This window comes from Zingiber officinale, chromosome 5B (genome assembly GCF_018446385.1).
Source record: "Zingiber officinale cultivar Zhangliang chromosome 5B, Zo_v1.1, whole genome shotgun sequence".
Taxonomy (NCBI): domain Eukaryota; kingdom Viridiplantae; phylum Streptophyta; class Magnoliopsida; order Zingiberales; family Zingiberaceae; genus Zingiber; species Zingiber officinale.
The window spans coordinates 22,424,338-22,445,284 of NC_055995.1; the positions used below are offsets into that span (position 1 = coordinate 22,424,338).

Sequence of the window (20,947 nt, forward strand, 5' to 3'; positions counted from 1 at the left end):
GTACGCAGGTACGCGCACACACTCCCTCGTCACTTTCTTCCACAACTGTTTTTTCTTCTTCTCTCTGCTTTTTTCTGGGGAAAAAGGACCTGACTTGAGCGTCGGAGGGCTTGATCCGGGGACTTTTTTCCTGGGTTTCGGTCTCTAACGTAGAGGGGGAGATCGTCTGAGTGTGCGCAGGGTCCTGCAGCAGCGTCAGCCATCCGTGGGAGCCGAATCACCTGTGACTTCCCGTCAATAATCGAGACACCTCGATCAGCCTCCGTCCGACTCAGCCTCCGGACGGGATCACAAACTAAAAATTGAATGCACCTGCTGGTTTTTTTTAGTCCGGATGGATTTACATGGTTGTTGCATACACGGACTTGGATCTGCGCTTTATTAAGTCTGGTATTGACCGAATTGATTCGGCGAAGAGCAGAAGAAACTGAACCAATTCGGTCCAAATCGCGCGCACAAATTCGTCCGCCCCGGCCGGAAGCTACTTTACTTAAATTGGACCGGGCCTCGCTCCCATTTGAATCCCTAATTGCAATCTCGCAGCGCGTTGTACGGACGAGCAATATCGCCATGGCCGCAGAGGAAGTGGGCAACAAGTTAGTCCGCCTCTTGTACTTCGTCGGCGCCGGATGTAAGTCACGCATATTCACTGTGCAGATCCTCTCCTTTTCTTCGCGTATTTACTTATCAAGTGCCAAAAATCCTCGCCCATCTCTTCCGCCTCAGTGATCTGCACCAAGGGAATCAACCTCTGGAACGACTACGAGCGAAAGGCCGCCGCCGTGACGACAAAAGAAACGAATCGGACGATGCCTGAGGCGCCCGAGGGGATGGTCAACGCATCTACCGCGGTCGCCTCAAAGCCTTGATTCGCGGTTAGGGTTTATCATTCTCTGCTACACTTGAATTTTTAATAAGAGACCAAATGAACCATACGGAAAGCGTTCTTGCACTTACAGTTTGGGTATTTCTATTCGATCGGAAGTGTTAGCTAAATACGACGATAGTGTTTCAGTATCTTCAAAATAGTTCCTTAATTTGCCTTTAGTTTGGGGGGTTCCAAACTGTCACAGGAAACGAAAAAAATGTCCCTATCTGAGCTTGTAATAGTGAATTTGATTCTATAAGCGTCCTTGATATCCTTGATTAGAATTTCTCTTCATTCATTCTCTTCTGAACTATTATCTATTGTTAGGATGTGTAATTCATTAGCTTTGAAGTTTTTGCAATCTAAATCCCTTATCATTCAGAGTACTTTGCATGAGTCTTTGTCATATCCCCTGATGCTTCCCCGTTTTAAAACTGAAACGCTTTTTCTGTGACTAAACCTATTCAAATCTAATGAAGGAACGTGAGGAAAAAATTGGCCGAGTTCAATCATCAGAGTTTCAGGTTCTGCTTAGGTATCCATCCATAGTGCCGAGCTGTAAATTCCTTGTGTTAGAAAGAATAGAACAAATATATTCACATAGGAACGGTACTGGGAAGTTAGGCCAAGGGCAAAGCCAGGTGCTCTGACTGAACCAACTTCTTGTCAGACACAATCTCGGTTAATATTCTATTCATCGTTCTGAAGACCTCCACTATCTGCTGCATGGGAAAACTGATGCTGGTTTTCCACCCTCGTTAACATGCCTTGTTTGCTGCACTAACCAGACTGTTGTTTCGGAAACCATGACTCTATTGATTGGTTTAGCAATGATCCGGAGTGAGGATGGGTAGGTGTGCATTATGGTCAATGAGTGTTGTGTTTGTTCCCTGCAAGGTTGATTATGTCAAGATCGGGAGTGAGGGCAGTAGACGCATGTTGAATAGGTGCATCTGATGATCTTGTTGCATTCATTCGCATTCGGGAATTTAATGGCACAGTCAAGTTGATGGCAAGTGTTGACCTTACACTGCAATTGCCGGAGCATATTTGACGGAAAATCATCTCTTCCATGGGTGTTGCTGATAGATTGCCGGTGCCACCATTAAGTAGTCGAACTGACCAACCTCATTGATAGGAGTGAGTGTTGAGGGGATGAGTTTCTTTAATAATGAAATTAATAAAATAAACTTTTATCAATCAAAAATGGGCATTGCATTCATTCTCCTCTCTTCCATTTGTAAACAAGTAGTATTAATTACCAATCAAAAATTGAAATTACACAAACATTATATTGGGAGTGTCGATGAGTCAGTACTTGGGTTGAGCATGGGGCTTGCGACAGCGCGAGACATCGTGCCGGGCTGAACACTCTTGGATTAGCTGGCAGTCTTGCCTAGCATGAGTTCGAGGTCGTCGAGGGCTAATTTTTAAAAGTATTTTTTTTTAATGTCAGAATAAATATTATTAAATTTGATATTATTAATGAAGGAAAGCCTTGGTGCTAAATTGTTGACTTGTGACTTAGCTGTTACGGATTCAAATTGTGGAAATAAAGTTCTTACAATGTAATGTAAGATTGTGTATGATAGATTTTTTTTTTGGATCCTATATTGATAGAAACTTCATGCACCAAACTATGAACTATCCTCTATTAATATTAATAATTTATACAAGAAAATATTATGTGACATTGGTGGGCATAGTCTGACATAGCGGTGAGTAAAAATTTGATTAAATTGAATAATTGAATAAATCGGTTGAATTTTAAAATTTAGTTTGATTTATTTGAAAATTTAGTTTTTTCTTAAAAAATTCAATTAATTGTTTAGATTTTCAGATTTCTTATTTGATTAAATCGAATTAATTAAAATTTTAAACCCTATTAAATTTTTAAGACCAAAACTGAATTTTTTAAATAAAAATCAAATTTTATTAAAAAAACTGAATTTTTAAATAAATTTGATTAATTTAGTAAAAAAAACTGATATTTTATTAATTTGGTTTGTTTTTTTTTTAAAAAAAAATGGTTGATTTGATTTGTTCGGAAAAAAAATCAGTTCAGTTTGATTAATTTGATTCACCAACTCATCTGTTTGATTGGGCTAAGCCCAGAATGACCCAACTTTCTATTAGGCTGCAAACTTTCTATACTCGCATAGAATCAGTAACTTCTATATGCTTGTGTGTCGTGTCAGAAGATGCAATCACTAAAAGATAAAAAAAAATGTTAGAGATGTGGAGTCTGATCGAAGCATCTTGTTTTGCCTCTTGTACACTAATGACGGATTTTTCAGAGAGCCTCGTGAGGTGCCTTGTCCTCCCCCGACTCTATTGAATGTCTGGTGATGAAGCCAACAAGGACTTCAATCTGAACAGTGTGGTGGAGCTTAAAAGGTGCTGTGGATGTTAATCACATTCTGGTGTTTGTCTGATGATACAATTGCAATGTGGTCTCTGAAGGCTTCCGACTAACTGGATTTGCGTTGACATCCTGGTGGGCTGTCTCTGAAGCCATCATGCAAACTGGATTTGCCGGATAGTAGATGCATAAACTTTTTGCAATCTCCAGAAACAGTGAATAGCGAAAGTAGATACAGTGAGTAATGAAAGATCATGGTCTAAGCAGTTTAAACACGAAAGTAGATGCGTTTGCGTTTGCGTTTGCGTTTGGTAATGGGTATGTTGCAAGCAAAAATATTAAATATATTCTAGCTTCTCAAACATCTGGCCACCTATCGAAATGCATTTTCGAGATAAATAATAGGAGAGCCGTATTTGGTCCAGCATTTACTTTCTAGAGTTCGAGGTTACATATTTGTTCATGTTAGTCAACATTTTTACTGAACTACAGTACTTCAAAGATGGAGATGGTTTTGTAGGTCTTGTTCTAGAGTCAGCGACATTTTTTCTTCGCTGAGGAGAATAGTCACCTACTTGCCCAACTTGCTTCCAACTTCCGTGATGCACATTGACAGCCGAACCTCCTCTGTTCTCGACTCTTTCATTTAGATGATGCCACACGTCAGGTTCTTACTTAAAGGACTCGTTTAAAATTAAAAATCGAGTTCAATTGGAGAACTTAATTTTATAAAGCTGCAAAAATATTCATTAGTCTAACTATTTGCTCATTAGTTTTGTTTCTTCTGAAAACACATCTTAACATATTAGCATGAACAAGTAAAATTATTTGGCATTAATATTGTTCTAGGAACAATAAATTTTCCTTGTTTTTTAATAGGATAAAATACCTTAATAATGAATTTTTGACTAATTGTCCCTTTTAGAATTATAACTTTTCTGTTGTTTATATTAGTATATGTATAAATTTTATAAGAATTTTTACTGAAAGATATAATAGTCAATTTAATGTTCTTTTGTCTTTTATTATTATTGAAAAATGATAAAGGTAAGAGCATAATTATTTTTTATAAAATTTCTTATATATGAGAGGAGTTAAATATTATTTTTTAAACACATGAGATAAAATGTTACTAGATAGAAAATATAGAGGTTAAAAGTATTTTGGAGTTAAAGGTATTGCCTAAAAGTATTTTTATTTGTGCAAGATAAGAATAGTTAAGGCTCTCAGACTAATTCGAGCATAAGATAGCATTAAAGAATTTTGAGGGTTAAAAAAGAAAAAGATGAATAAAAGTGTTTTAAGTATAAAAAAGATATTTACATTTTTTTAAAGAAAAAAAATAGGCTTCTTAATTTCCAAGTGCTCTATTGAAAATTCTGTCTGGACGCTTTCAAGAATTAAATTCCAAAGGAGCCTTTTTCCGTTCTCCAAAGGTCAACAATGTGGATGCGTGCTTTTGATTATTAATATTTTTTTATTTTTGAAGTTCTATCGGTCATTCCTCGGTGAGGATTTGGCTATAAAAACGTTTTAAGTTTCAAATAAACGTCCAAAAATATTTATGGAGGTCTGTCTGGTTCTTTCGTACAAGAAAGAAAACAAAAAAGGGCGGCTTGACAAATGTGCGCGCTTGTATCTGTCTACCCAAGTAAAATAATAAAGGCTAAATGTAAGTTAATCGTATTTTATCTAAATGATAGTTCTCTGACAAAATATGATTATAACATAAACTATATCTAATGATAGTTATTAATGATATTATGATTTAAAAATTAATTTTGAGTGCACGGTCCCGTGTTTTAAATGAAATGAATAGCAATCCATCGAAAACAAAGCATATCTACAATAGGATCTAACTAGGATCAATTTTAAGATAATATTGAAAATATGGCTAACAATGAATTAATCTGAATTCATCGCAAGAGCCATTTATCTTATTTATTATCAGAGATCTTACAAGCATAAAATGATCTTCTATAGGAGTAGATAGCAACATGTAATCCTTCTCAATAGGAAAGAGAAAGGGAGATGAAGAAGTCCTATTAAATCACAAACTCAAAGATGTCCAAATCAAAATATATATTCCCTTATATACCTTAGTCTGTCCTATAGGGACTATCCACCTAAAGTTCATACATTGTTAATAGCTCATTAATGTTAATAAATCGAGTTAATAGATCTACGCATTGAATCTACATATAATAATATAAAATCCCTTTATGCTTAAAGCATTAAATCACTTAATTGAGATTTAGTTTCTTTAATGATAATTAGTTGTATGTCCACATTATGAATATTTAAGCCCACTAATGTGGATTTAATTCTTCAATCTCCCACTTGAGTTATACTTGATCTTTTATACACCACATAACTCCTTAGTTGAGCTCAATATGCTAAAATTTTATTGGTTAAATATTTCTTTAAACAATCTAGTCTATTAATTCAATTAATACAAGACTAAAGAAATCAGATTTATTATAACTATAACAAGACTCAAAAGTAATCACAGTATTAATATCATTAACGACATAAATTAAATGTGAATGCGTAGTATAAGAATGACACGAAATGTGATCTATAAGTGTCCATTCTTAATAAGTTCTCCTTGTGACCTAAATCTGGTCTAAATCATATTTACTAAAATCTTATGCTAAACCACAGTGGTAAATCATGATTCAACCTTATGACTCAAAATTGGGTCTCACTTCATATTTACAAAACTGTATGCAAAACTATAATAGTAAATCATAATGTCCATATTGCTGGTCATCGATCGGCCAACAAGAGAAGGTGAATTACCCTGAAAAAACACATCTTTCTCAATCTTTTGAAATAATAAAACACTTGTATAAAAATAATTGATAAACTAATCAATAAAATAAAGAGGCAAAGAAATTTACTTGGTTTGTAATTAGAAGATTCTTAATCTAAGACTATGAAGATCTCCTTCGGGCGAAGTAGTCTCTTACAACGTTGAAAGCTCACAAACAAAGTAGTAGAACATAAAATGAATTAGTGTATAAGTGATTGTCTGAACTACTGAGACCAGAGCTCTATTTATACCTTGTTGGTCGAATCTGACCGCTTGCTGATGTGGCAGCTTTGGGCGCCTGGATCAATTGCACTAGGAGATTTTCAATGATGAACTTTGTTTCATTTTTATTTGATTTTGATTCATCAATTTAGAATTCTGACTCTTTTTTGATTTGGTGACGATGGTGGAATAAGTTTTTGGCTAGTTGTCTCTTTTAGAGTGATTACTTTTCTGTTGTTTATGCTGGTGTATGTATAAATTTTGTAAGAATTTTTATTGAAAGATTTAATGTGCTTCTCCCCTTTATTATTATTGAAAAATGATAAAAAAAAAAAAAAAAAAGATAAGGGCATAATTATCTTTTATAAGATTTCAAGGGAGTTAAATATTATTTTTTAAATACATGAGATTAAATATTACTAGATAGAAAATAAAGTATTTTGAGGTTAAAGGTATTTTATCCTTTTTAATAAGCCTAAAAGTATTTTTATTTGTGCAAGATAATAATATTTAAGGCTCTCAGACTAATTTAGAATCAATTGAATCAATTTCACTAGGGATACATATTTTTTTTACCTCATGAATCTAGATTACAGAGTTTGCTTGAAGACAAACAAAGGTTTAAGTCTGGGGATGTAATGTACGTAGATTATATATGTTATTTTGTATTGTTTAATGCACATCTTTAAGTATTCATTACATATGAACTATGTTCTCTCACCCTTTTCAATCATATTTCAGCATAATTACTATTTTACGTCCAGAGATCTGCTTGGTATTTATTTTCACTTTCAAGAGCATTTTAGAGCAGAAAACCAATCCAAAAATGCAAAAGAAGATCAATTGAAGAAGACCATGGCCAAACCTTGTCTACCCCAAGGAAAGAAAAGTTAGGATTGGAGTGCCCAAGTCATTTCAGATGCAAATTGGGCCTAACCATACCTTGAAGCATGGCTAGAAGTAGTGCAGGCAAGAGGCCGTGCCAAATGGCATGGCCAAGGAGAGGACCGGCGTAGAAATACTTTTTCTTGTGCCAAATGGCACAGCCAGGAGTTTGCCCGTGCCTTTCTCCAGAACAAACACAGCTATGGTCGTGCCCTGAGTTATGGCTATGCCTCCGGAATTGTAGATTTAAAGATCTGGTTGTGCCAAATAGCACGAGCTAGAAACAAAAAAGCAGAGCAGCCCTGCTTTGGCCATGCTAGAGGACACGACTAAGCTTTGTGAACAGAGCCAAGTTGTCTTTGGTTGCGCCATAAATCACGACCATGAAGCCAGACAATGCTTTGGCCATGCCAAATGGCACGACCAAGCCATTTTGCCAGAGACAAGGTGGCTTTGGCCATGCCAAATAGTACGACCAGGAAGTTGAAGGGTTTTTGGCCGTGTTCCAAGGCACGACCACCCCATGCCCTCACCTCTATAAAAGGGGCAATTCATACCATTGCAAGAGAAGGAAGATCCAAGGCGAGAAGGGACCATATAGGTCAAATCCTCGTATCCGAGGATGTTACTTGGGGGATCCGAGGATGTTACTTGGGCGATCCGAGGACATTCTACTGCTCCATCCTCATCGGCACTCCAAGATCTTCATCCGAGGGCTTCACTCAAAATTAAGGATAGTTTTTCCTCCCTTCTTTAAGATTCTTGAAATTCTTATGGATTTGAGCTCTTGGATTGTAGATTTTCCAATTATGAAGTAGATTTCTATTGTTCTAGGACGTATGAAGTAATTGTAATGTGTGAATGTTGTAAACAATATTGAATTGCAAATTTCCTTGTTTGATGAAACTTGTAAGATACTTGTTTTGTTTGATGAAATGCTAGCAAGCACGTTTTCCTTATGAGCATGAATTTATCTATCTAGATTGTATTTCTTTATGCGTAGATCTAATTTCTGAGTTAGATACATTGCTGTGTGTCTATGTTTAGGCGTGAACTTGAATTTTCATTAAATTAATGTATAGGTTGTTGCCTCTTTTGAGTGTACATTATGATATAGCTCGACATGGCCTAGGATACTTGTTTAACGTTGAATATCCAAGGTAACTATCCCTTTATATGGAACGTAACCTCCTAAGGAAGAACAATTCTATATATGGATAAGTCTATCACTTGACCTAATGGGCTTTCCCTAATCATATGCCATGCAAGTGACATATGTAATCTAGAGAGGTACACCCGGGGGAGGCCTTGTGACAGGAGCTAATCTACTGAAAACCTGGACTCTCTAAGTTACTTCTTCATTTGATGACATACTTAGTTACTGTTGGTGCAATCGACCTCCAAGGTTTTAATGTCAGACAAATATGTTTAAGTATGTTTAAGTATGGAGCTTGATCAAGGGAAGTCCTAGTTGGAGGCTAGGCAAGGAGAGAAATCTCGGTATATCGTGGAAGCCAGGTGGATAGGTCTGGTGGACTTGATCCCTGGGTAGCCGAATACTGAGTCCTAGTTGTAGGCTAGGTAAGGGAAATCTCAGTATATCGTGGAAGCCAGGTGGATAGGTCTGGAGGACTTGATCCCTGTGTAGCCGAATATTGAGTCTTGGTGAGTGAAGCCAAGTGGAGAAAATCCTAGGGGGTGGTAACCTTAGGTAACGAGAAGTCTTAGAGGAGTGAACTCCAAGCAAGGTTGATTAGATGGTTTCCGGTCGACCGTGCGCGGTTGACCGGACCAGCGGATCTCAGTAAATCTAGGTTTAGGTTTACCATTGTATTCTGTATTACTATTATTGTTGTTGGCTAATGTAGTATTGCAGGAAAAGTCTTAGTGGATCAGGCGATCACACACTGAGCAGGCAAAAGTCCAAACAGGTCTGGAGGATCAATGTTTGGCAGGTAAGTTGAGGTATGCAACTGGAGGAGCGATAGTGAGGTCGGGTTCCTAAAGGGAACAACCTTAGATCGCTGATCCAATTGAAGAAACCGGGAAGGTTTCCAAGTTGAGATCAAGACAGTTCTACTGTCTATATTACTCATGCATTATATTACTCTGCTAACCTTTGTTTTGCAGGAATATTGTTTAACTCTGTTTTGCAGATTCAGCTTGATCATTCGACCGAACAGGAGGATCGGTCGACCGAACCAAATTGACTCAGACCAGAGATCAGTTCAGACCAAAGCGAAGCACAGTCCGATCGAAGCTTGATCGGTCGACCGAACCAGGGATCGGCCGATCGATCCAATCAGCATTAAACAACATTAAAAGAAGATCTCTAGCAGATTTCGACGAACAAGGAAAAGGCTTGTTCGGTCGACCGAACCATTAAAGATCAGTTAATGTAGATTTCCGAGCCAGGTTCAGATTTCGGCCAGGAAGGAAGGAGGGAGCAGGTTCGGTCGACCGAATAGTGGGATTGGTCGACCGAACGCCCAAGGCCTATAAATTGAGGCTCGAAGTCAGAGGCTAAATAGAACTTTCTGATCAACTCTTGTGCTCTTCTGCAAGCTGCTCACGCTACACATCGGCATCAAGTTTGCAAGCGACTTCATCCAACAGTGCCGACCGAGCTATGATTTACTACTTCTATTGTCGGTATATATCTATTTTAGTACTGCACTTAATTTCTGTAAGATAGTAGGAGTGTTACTATCTTACATATTTGTACTTGTACGATTCACTTCTTTCTGAGGATTTCGGAAAGAAGGATTATAGTGATTTGCCCATCGGTGCGGTCAAGGACCGCAGGCCTTCGAGTAGGAGTCGAGCTAGGCTCCGAACGAAGTAAACGAACATGTCTCTCTCTTTACTTTCCGCTGCACATTTCTGATTTCAAAAAGGAAAAGAAAAGTTTTAAAAGAGTACGATATTCACCCCCCCCCCCCTCTATCGTACTCATCCGATCTATCAATTGGTATCAGAGCCTCGTTAGCTCTAAAATAACTTAATCATTTTTCGAGCAACTTTTAAAACCTTTTTTCTTTTCCTTAATTTTTTTTAAGTAATACTTTTTACTCTTAATCTCACACTACTAATCCCAAGACGAAAGTCTTGGAAAATTTGTTTTCTATTATCTTCTTGCAAGAATGTTAACATCCTATCATGAAGGAAGAAGTATCTATGAACCTCCACCATACGATCAAGTTTATTTCAATATCTGGAGGCGAATGATGGAATCTTTCATAGGAAGTGAGAGTTTTGACAGCTGGATCGCACTGAGACAATCTTCTCAAAACTCAGAAGCAAACACAAAGGTAATAGATTTATTAATTAGTGTTTTACCTAACAAAATTTTGTGTCAATTAGAAGATTACAAGAATGCATTCGAGATGTGGACCTGTTGGTGCAATTTCCAGTAGGTCAAGGTTGACCTAGTTGACCAAGCGTAAACCTTGGTCATGGTTTCGATGTTTGACAATACAGAAAGACATGTAGACATGGACAATGCAGGTGCAGTTGTCCATGCGGAGAGATACTGATCAGGGTCTGAGCAGGTTGGATGAAGAAGAGTCAAGTAGGTCAAGGTTGACCGGATACTTGACTGGGAAGTCCTAACTGGGATGTCAGGCAGATTAGAAATCCTGGTGAGTGAAGCCAAGTGAAAATCCTAGTGAGTGAAGCTAGGTGAAAGTGAAAGTCCTGGTGAGTGAAGCCAAGTGAAAATCCTAGTGAGTGAAGCTAGGTGAAAGTGAAAGTCCTGGTGAGTGAAGCCAGGCAGTTGGAGAAAGTCCAGGTGAGTGAAGCTAGGCAGTTGGAAAAGACCTGGTGAGTGAAGCCAGGCAGGGGAAAGACCTAGTGAGTGAAGCTAGGCAGTTTGGAAGTCCTGGTGAGTGAAGCCAGGCAAGGGAAATCCAGATGGGTCAAGGTTGACCAGACATCTGGTGAAAAGTCCAAGCAGGGAGCTTGGCACGGGAAAAGTCCAAGTATGGAGACTTGGCACAGAGAAGACTAAGTTGGAGACTTGGCACGGAAAGTCGGAGAGGGCTCGGTAGCTCGTTCTCTGGACCGGACGAAGTCGGAGAGGGCTCGGTAGCTCATTCTCCGGACTAGGTCAAGAGAGGGCTCGGTAGCTCGTTCTCAGGACCATTTAGGGTTTAGGGCTGGAGCTCTAAACTTGGATCGGTCTGGTGACCGATCCAGCGATACGCCTGAGTATCTGATCGGTCTGGTGACCGATCAGATAACAAACAGAAGGGTTCTGTAAGTCATCTGATCGGTCTAGAGACCGATCAGTAGGGAGTCTGATCGGTCTCCACGATCGATCAGAGACGCAGCCACCTCTCTTACAGAGAGGTGGGATCGGTCCGGGGACCGATCAGACTGGGGCTTGATCGGTCACCAGGACCGATCAGAGGTGCCCTTGACCGATCAGGCTTCAGCCTGATCGGTCCAGAACTATCCGTTGGCTCACAATGGTCTTCTGTCTTCTGCTGTCTTCTGGCTTCTTCTTCGCAGGTGGATGCAGGTATAAAAGAGGGCTGAGGGCTTCTACAGTATCCTCTCTCTTGATCTTCTTCTTGCTTCTGCAAGTTATTGCTTCTGCTGTTCTAGAGCTTTGTTAAGCTCGCTTCCGAAGCTTCGCGTGAGCTTCCTCGACTTCTTCGACTGGTTTCAGCTGCTGCTGTGATTCTGTGAAGTTGGTGCTTCATCTACATATTTCAGTCGACGACGAGAAGGCAATCAAGAGTTGTTACATTCATCTTTATATTTGTATCTTGCTGTGCTTCTTGTACTTGTACTCTGATCTTGCTGTTGCAAGAGTTTGTGGTGAGGTTTCTCCACCCAGAAGGAGTTCTTATTAGCCGGTTTTCCGGGGACTCATCCACCGACGGATTGATAGGCTTCGTCCACCTTACGGACACGCCGAGGAGTAGGAGTTTCATCTCCGAACCTCGTTACATCGTCGAGTTCGAGTTTGAGGTTTGATCTTTCCTTTTTGCGTTTCTATTTAGTTATTTCCGCTGCGCTAACCTTGATTTATAGAAAGAAACGAACGATTTGGGGTCGGCTATTCACACCCCCCCTCTCTAGCCGCGATCATCGATCCTAACAAGTGGTATCAGAGCGAGGTCGCTCTTCGCCGGATTAACACCCGAGGGAGCACAAGCTAGAGATGGATCAACTCGGAGAGGACATCACGATTCCACCCTTCTACGATCGCGACGACTTCGCGTTTTGGAAGGTAAGAATGAAGTACTTTCTTATGACTAACCTAATTCATTGGAGTTGTGTGCAGGTAGGGTTTACTCATCCGGTGGATAAAGACGGAGAAACCCTAGAGAAGAAAAAGTGGACGAAGGAGCAAATCCACCAATCCACGATCAACGATGAGGTAACGAAAATTCTTGAATTTTCATTACCTAATGACATTTTGTGTAAGGTAGGTGGATATAACAATGCCAAGGAGTTGTGGAACAACTTGGCCAAGTTCCATGAGGGAAGCTCCACTTCAAGTCATGAAGAGGAGTCAAGTGAGCTAAGTAGCTCACTTCATGGAGGAGAGGAATTAGAAGTTGAGGGCTACTCAACATCTAAGGAAGAAGAGGAGGAGAGTTCTTCTTCAAGAATGGAGCAAGAGGAATAAGCGTCTACCTCCGGAAGGGATGAAGGAGAAAGTCTTCATCCATCCTCAACCCTAGGTAACTCAAGCATTTCAATTTCAAATAAATTGCATATATTATGCTTTGAGTGTAGAGAATTTGGACATTACAAGAGTAAATGTCCAAAGAGGGTTAGGAAGACTCCACCGGCGCCAAAGATCAAGGAAGTCGGAGTCCCGATACGCAAGAGCAAGGAGCACGTGATGTGCTTCCAATGCAAGCGAAGGGGACATTATCGGAGCCAATGTCCGAGGGGGAGGCAATCTCACAAGGACAAGAAAGCAAGCACGTCGATAGGGGGAGCTAAGACAAACCCTAAGGTAATCTCTAAGGCACATTATTGCAATACTAGTAAGATGCATGCTAGTAGTTTGATTGCAATTGACAATAATGATAAGCATGATAATTATAGAAATCGATACACATGCTTAGGTGCCAAACATGTGAGACTAGATAAGGATAACACTAGGAAAGCCAACCCTAGGATCAACTCATCTAAGGTTAAGGATAACCTAGGTAGAAATCCCAAAACAACTAGGACATATGCCTAGGAATGCCTCAAAGACAAATGACAAGTTAAAACTTGAGGCCTTAGAAAAGGAAAATCAAGTCTTGAGGTCAAGACTTGACTCTTTAGAAAAGACCCTTAAAAATTTGGAAAAGTCAAATATAGGGTCTAAGGGGCAAAAACGAAAGGCCAAGGACATGAAAGGTTTGGGTCACAAACCTAAGTCCCAAGTGGTCAAACCCACTTATCACAATGTTCCATTCGATTATGGAACAAAACCTAGGGCTAGGAAGAACAACACCAAGGTCACAAGGGGAGTCACCCCTAGAGTTGATCTTGATGAGTCCCAAATGACCAAGGCTTCAAAGCCTAGGAGGGTCATTAGGAGGGTTGCTAGGGAAGTCATCCCTAGTGAATACTTAGTGAACCCAATGAGCTCCAATAGGTATTGGGTTCCTAGGAGCGTGATTTCATCACGCTAGATGAGTTAGGGTGTGCCAACCTTATTTGAATAGGTAGTTAATCTATTCATGACAAAAGGTGGCACTTTAGGATTTTTCAAGGTATAATCAAGCCTTGAAAATGGAATTAAGAATTACTCCTAAGGTGATTAGAATATGCCAATCTCATTTGAGGAGTTTTCTAGAGTCAATCTAGTTGGCACATAGTGATCTAAAAGTCTTGAGGATATGATTTTAGGTCTATTACACTTAGGAATATAGAATTTATGGCAAAATGATCAAAATTATCAAAAATGACAACTAAGGCTAGAATTAGGTATTTTCTATACCTTTATATGCTATTTGCCATGTATTGTTTGCCATATGCCATGTCATGACATCATATTTATTTTATGATCATTTGAAATGTCATGATAATGCTTAGGTTAGTTATATGTCATGCTTTATTTAAGTTTCATACTTTATGCCATGACATCATGACATTGGCACATGTTATTATGTATGATATCATTTTATGTCATGTCATCATTTCTTGCATTTATAATCAATGAAATTGATTTAAGGTTAAAAACACAATTTGATATGGAGATCAAATTGATGTTTAGAAAATGCATGAGAACTTAACCTAAGATGACCTAAACCCATATCTCACATCAAAATTGACTTGGATGTGTTTGATACACCTTAGATGTGTGTGAGATATTAGGATCATGAGTTAGGATCAAGGTGCATAGTTCTTGTACCTAGATGAGCCTAATTCGAAATTGGGGATCATAGGGAAAGCTTATGTACAAGTCATGTACATTTAGCCCAAAGATTGTGGTCCTAAATTAAATGGTTTAAAATCATTTCAAAATTGATTTGAAAAACCTTGATGAAGCTTTTCTAGTGATAGCATTCATCATTGAACAAGGTGATACAAAGATGAGTTAACTTTGAGCTATTTCAAAGACTTTTAAACTTTGTATCAAGATTTGAAAATGGAACTTATTTTCATAGAAAACTATTTTTCCTTGATAGTATATGTTATGAGGAATGTATCCTCAAAGTTTTATAATTTTTGGAATTTTCTGGAATTTTGTAGGGGTTTCTGAATTTCAGAAGGAAATTCAGAACTGATATCAGAGGTTGTGGACTGATCAGAAGGGAGTCTGATCGGTCCAGGAAGTTGTGGATCGGTCACTGTGACCGATCCAGGGAAGACCTGATCGGTCTGGTGACCGATCAGGGCGTGCCAACTTGCTGAAATTCGACTGGTTGTCTGAAATTTCAGCTCGGGAGTTGGTATTTTGAAGGTTTGAAACTCTCCAAGACATTGTTGGTGCAATGGTCAAGGGGGAGTTGACTTTTAGGGGGAGTTTTACCTATTAGTCAAGGGGGAGTTGACTTTTAGGGGGAGTTTTTACTTCTAAAGACTTGAGTGATATGGGATTATCACTAAGTTAATTGTTGACTCTAGTGTCAAGGGGGAAATTAAGGGTTTCAATGAAAGGTATGGGACTTTCATTAGGAAGAAACTCTTGACCTTGATTTACTCCTTTTGATGTGTATCAAAAAGGGGGAGAGAATGTTCAAGGAAGAACATTGGAGTTAGTGGGAGAGTTTGTTGATCACAACAAATGAAGTTGTGAACAACGATAACTTACTCTTCAATGGGAGAGTTTGTTGATGTGTGCCAATAGGGGGAGAATGAAGGGTTTAAGTTAGGCCTTCATTATCTAAGAAGGAGGTTGCCTTCTTAGATGTAAGGTTGTAACTTATGTTTCATTACCTAGTGGCATGAAGAAAGTTGAGGCTATTGGATTAGCCTAACTTAAAGGTATTGTCAAACATCAAAAAGGGGGAGATTGTTGGTGCAATTTCCAGTAGGTCAAGGTTGACCTAGTTGACCAAGCGTAAACCTTGGTCATGGTTTCGATGTTTGACAATACAAAAAGACATGTAGACATGGACAATGCAGGTGCAGTTGTCCATGCGGAGAGATACTGATCAGGGTCTGAGCAGGTTGGATGAAGAAGAGTCAAGTAGGTCAAGGTTGACCGGATACTTGACTGGGAAGTCCTAACTGGGATGTCAGGCAGATTGGAAATCCTGGTGAGTGAAGCCAAGTGAAAATCCTAGTGAGTGAAGCTAGGTGAAAGTGAAAGTCCTGGTGAGTGAAGCCAAGTGAAAATCCTAGTGAGTGAAGCTAGGTGAAAGTGAAAGTCCTGGTGAGTGAAGCCAGGCAAGGGAAATCCAGATGGGTCAAGGTTGACCAGACATCTGGTGAAAAGTCCAAGCAGGGAGCTTGGCACGGGAAAAGTCCAAGTATGGAGACTTGGCACGAAGAAGACCAAGTTGGAGACTTGGCACGGAAAGTCGGAGAGGGCTCGGTAGCTCGTTCTCTGGACCGGACGAAGTCGGAGAGGGCTCGGTAGCTCATTCTCCGGACTAGGTCAAGAGAGGGCTCGGTAGCTCGTTCTCAGGACCATTTAGGGTTTAGGGCTAGAGCTCTAAACCTGGATCGGTCTGGTGACCGATCCAGCGATACGCCTGAATATCTGATCGGTCTGGTGACCGATCAGATAACAAACAGAAGGGTTCTGTAAGTCATCTGATCGATCTGGAGACCGATCAGCAGGGAGTCTGATCGGTCTCCACGATCGATCAGAGACGCAGCCACCTCTCTTACAGAGAGGTGGGATCGGTCCGGGGACCGATCAGACTGGGCCGATCAGAGGTGCCCTGGACCGATCAGGCTTCAGCCTGATCGGTCCAGAACTATCCGTTGGCTAACAACGGTCTTCTGTCTTCTGCTGTCTTCTGGCTTCTTCTTCGCAGGTGGATGCAGGTATAAAAGAGGGCTGAGGGCTTCTACAGTATCCTCTCTCTTGATCTTCTTCTTGCTTCTGCAAGTTATTGCTTCTGCTGTTCTAGAGCTTTGTTAAGCTCGCTTCCGAAGCTTCGCGTGAGCTTCCTCGACTTCTTCGACTGGTTTCAGCTGCTGCTGTGATTCTGTGAAGTTGGTGCTTCATCTACATATTTCAGTCGACGACGAGAAGGCAAGCAAGAGTTGTTACATTCATCTTTATATTTGTATCTTGCTGTGCTTCTTGTACTTGTACTCTGATCTTGCTGTTGCAAGAGTTTGTGGTGAGGTTTCTCCACCCAGAAGGAGTTCTTATTAGCCGGTTTTCCGGGGACTCATCCACTGACGGATTGATAGGCTTCGTCCACCTTACGGACACGCCGAGGAGTAGGAGTTTCATCTCCGAACCTCGTTACATCGTCGAGTTCGAGTTTGAGGTTTGATCTTTCCTTTTTGCGTTTCTATTTAGTTATTTCCGCTGCGCTAACCTTGATTTGTAGAAAGAAACGAACGATTTGGGGTCGGCTATTCACACCCCCCTCTCTAGCCGCGATCATCGATCCTAACAACCAACTTGATCAAACTTCACGAGACCCCGTCGAGGCTAGAAGATCAAGGCGAAAGTGAGTCTGAATCCAAATCCGAAGAGCTATCCTCAGAACCAGATCTAGAAGAACAAGACCAAATCAGCTTCATTGCACTAGTGGCTGAGGAGGAGGCTGTTGGATCTGAACCCGAGTCCTACCAAACAATCGAGTCTGAATCTGAAACGACAATGGTCAAGGGGGAGAATTCTAATAAGGATTTAGAAGGTAATGTTGTAAATTCAAAATTTAAAGAACACATAACATATTTTAATTGCAGAAAAAAAGGACACTACAAAAATAAATACCCGATGAACCAATCCGCACAACCGGAGGCAAAGGAGGAACCGATGCCTAGAGTCCGGAAAAGGAAGGACCACATTGAATGTTTCAAGTGCAAAAAGATGGGACACTACAAATCTCAATGTCCGGAGAGAAGACCCAAGGATTAAGGGGGAGCAATTAAGGTAAAACAATTTATGTTACATGAAAAATTGTATAATTTAGATCCTTCTTGTTTGAATTGTACTATGAATCTAAAAATGCATAAAAATCCTACCTTACTTAACAAAACTAATTTAATTAATAAAAAATTAAATAATTCAAATATAATTAAAATTGATCAAATCAACTCAAACCTTAATCAAGACCCCGATTCAGTTAATCAAAGTTTATTTATTCAACATAATTTGAATTTAAATCAAAATAATAATTATCTAGAATTAAATAACAATAAACATAATTTAACAAAAAATTTAAATAAAAATAAGAAACTAAACTATAAATCAAAGTTTAGAAAATTAGAAAAACAAAATAATGTCTTGAAAAATAAAATTAATAAATTAGAAAACATTATTAATAATTTTATCAACTCACAAAATCTAGATTTAAGTTATAAATCAAAACCAAATCTAAAACAAAACCTTCATTATAATCATGTACCCTTTAATTATGAAACTAATCAATATTGATAATAATAATAATAATAATAATAATAATAATAATAATAATAATAACTAAATAATAATAATAATAATAATAGTAATAATAATAATAATAATAACAATAACAATAACTAAATAATAATAATAATAATAATAATAACAATAACAATAATTAAATAATAATAATAATAATAGTAATAATAATAATAATAACAATAACAATAACGATAATAATAATAATAATAATAATAATAAACAAAGCAACAACCATCATTAATGGGCAATAATAAAAACAATAATATTAAAACAAACAATAATAAAACAATAATATACAACAACAACAACATCAACAACACAAACAATCTGTATTATGCATGACTTGTTTGAATTGTCATGATCATGCATACTTAACTATTGTATAACATGTTATGCATCTTTTCTTGATTTAGAATGGTTAGATTAAAAATATTTACCAAACTCTAACAACATAGCACCGGAATAGATTGAGATGATAGTACGTTAAGGAAATTTTGTCGAAGGCATGTCTAGGCTGAATATGGAATTCTACCTGGTGCACTAGACTTAGTGGATCTGACCGAAGCTACCCCAGTCAAACATGGGTTAGTTAGACTAAAATTTAGTATTAAGTTCTTTGAGCGGAAACAGTTTGGAAAGTCTTCAGCAAGTGGTCCACCGTTGATACATAAGAAGGTCATAAGCCTCGCCACTGAACTAAAAGCTTATCCTTAAGAAGCATGCTTGATTAACCCAAAGGTAAGTTTGAATCTAACATGGGTTCAATAACCTTTTTCAAACTTAATTAATTTCAAATCTAAATTAAATTTCAAACCTAATAATTCCAACCCTAATTAAATTGCAAACTTAATTAAATTCCAAACCTAATTAATTTTTAAAACTTAATTAAAAAAAAACTTTTTAAAATTAATCAAAATTATTTTAAATTTAAAAAAAACTTAATTATTTTAAACTTAATTAAAAACTTAAAATTAATCAAAATTATTTTAAACTTAATTTAAAAAATTAAAAAAAAACTTAATTAAAATTATTTTAAAACTTAATTTAAAATTGTTTTAAAATTTAAATTAAAATTATTTTAAAACTTAATTTAAAATTATTTTAAAACTTAATTAAAATTATTTCAAAAACTTAATTAAAATTATTTTAAAAACTTAATTAAAACCTAATTTAAAACTTAATTAATTAACCCTAATCATTAGCTAGTTTAACTTAATTAAATTAACTTAATACACTTAATTAATTCTTAATAAATCTCAACTTGAAATCTTAACTTTAATCAACAAATAAAGTACTTTAACCTTAAACAAAATTAAATTTTTATAACTAATCCTAAAATCTTTACCTAATTAATTCCTAAGAAATTAATAATAATTCTTAACCTAATTAATAATAATACTAAATTAAATTGAAACTAACTTTTAAATTATGTTTAAACCAATCAATAATCTAGCAATCAACCTATAACCATAGCTATTAAAAACAATTCTTAACCAAATTCACTTAATAACTTTACAATTTCTAAACTAAACATTAATTCAATTAATTCACAAAATAAATGTTACCATCTATTTAACTTACAATAATCAAAGTTTAACTAAAATTCAATTTAATTTTTAACAAATTCAAAATCAATAAAGCCATCTCACACAATTATAGGATTACCATACTTGAAAATTTAGAATGGGTGAGATGCTCAGAAAATTAAAATTTAAAAGATTTTGTTTTGATTGATGATTGATTGAGTGTATTATATATATAAATTATTATTGTTCATCGCCTAAGTTTTTAGAACCTTAAGTCAATCGTCATCCTTAGATACACATAGAAAAGTCTTCCTTGTGGGTAACAAGGATATCTAAAAGGAGTGTCTGATTAAGGGGGAGAGACTTGACTGAAGGACATATTTTTTATATATCATTCAAAATCTTGCTTTTGAAAATATATTTTGAATAAATGTTTCAAAACATTTTTTTTTTAAAAAAACTTGCTTGATAAAACTTCTTTACAAATCTTTTTGAAAATTATCTTTAAAATCTCTTAATCAAATACTTTTTGCAAATTATCTTTACATACTTATTTAAAGAAATCTGGTTTTGAAATTAACTTAAAAAATATTTTTGAAAAATTGCTTACAAAACTCAAAATACTATCTTTTAAACCTAGCTCAAGCATTATCTTTTCAAAATCATATTCTTCAAACTTTTTGAAAATTCCTTGAAAATAAAATTTTACTTAGAGAATTTCTTTGAGAATTTCCTTGAAAATTACATGAAAATATTTTTTGAACCCAACTTTAACAAGCATGCTTGATAAAAACTCTTTACAAATATTTTTGAAAAGTATTCTATAAAAATATCTTTCAAAGAAATTTTGCAAGCATTAAGTCTTCTATATCATGGTTTTGCAAAAATACTTTAAGTCTTGAAATACTTTTTGAAACATATTCTTGAGAGATTTTACTTAGTGCATTCTTCAAAATTATTTTGAAAAAGATACTACAAATTTACTCAATTTTTCACGGAATGAGGCTTTTTCAAAATTTCTATGAATCATTTTTGAAAACTCTATTATACATCAAATGGGTGAGGGAATATTTTAGGCATATCTTGAAAATATTTAAAAGTATTCCATCATTGTTGGTGCAAAACTTAGGGATCCTTAGCAATTAAAGCCATTTATAAAGAGTCCTTTTTGTTGTATGACAAAAGGGGGAGAAGAAGGGTTTAAGTTAGAAATCTAAATCTTTTTTAATTG

At 37.0% G+C, this 20,947-nt stretch overlaps 1 long non-coding RNA gene across 1 annotated transcript; it reads left to right on the plus strand.

The window, feature by feature from the left end:
• The first annotated feature begins 415 nt into the window (after positions 1 to 415).
• On the plus strand, positions 416 to 1,249 carry LOC121987288. Its single transcript, XR_006113471.1, has 2 exons — positions 416 to 631; positions 727 to 1,249. It is a non-coding gene; the product is annotated as an uncharacterized LOC121987288 (long non-coding RNA).
• The last annotated feature ends 19,698 nt before the right edge of the window (positions 1,250 to 20,947 follow it).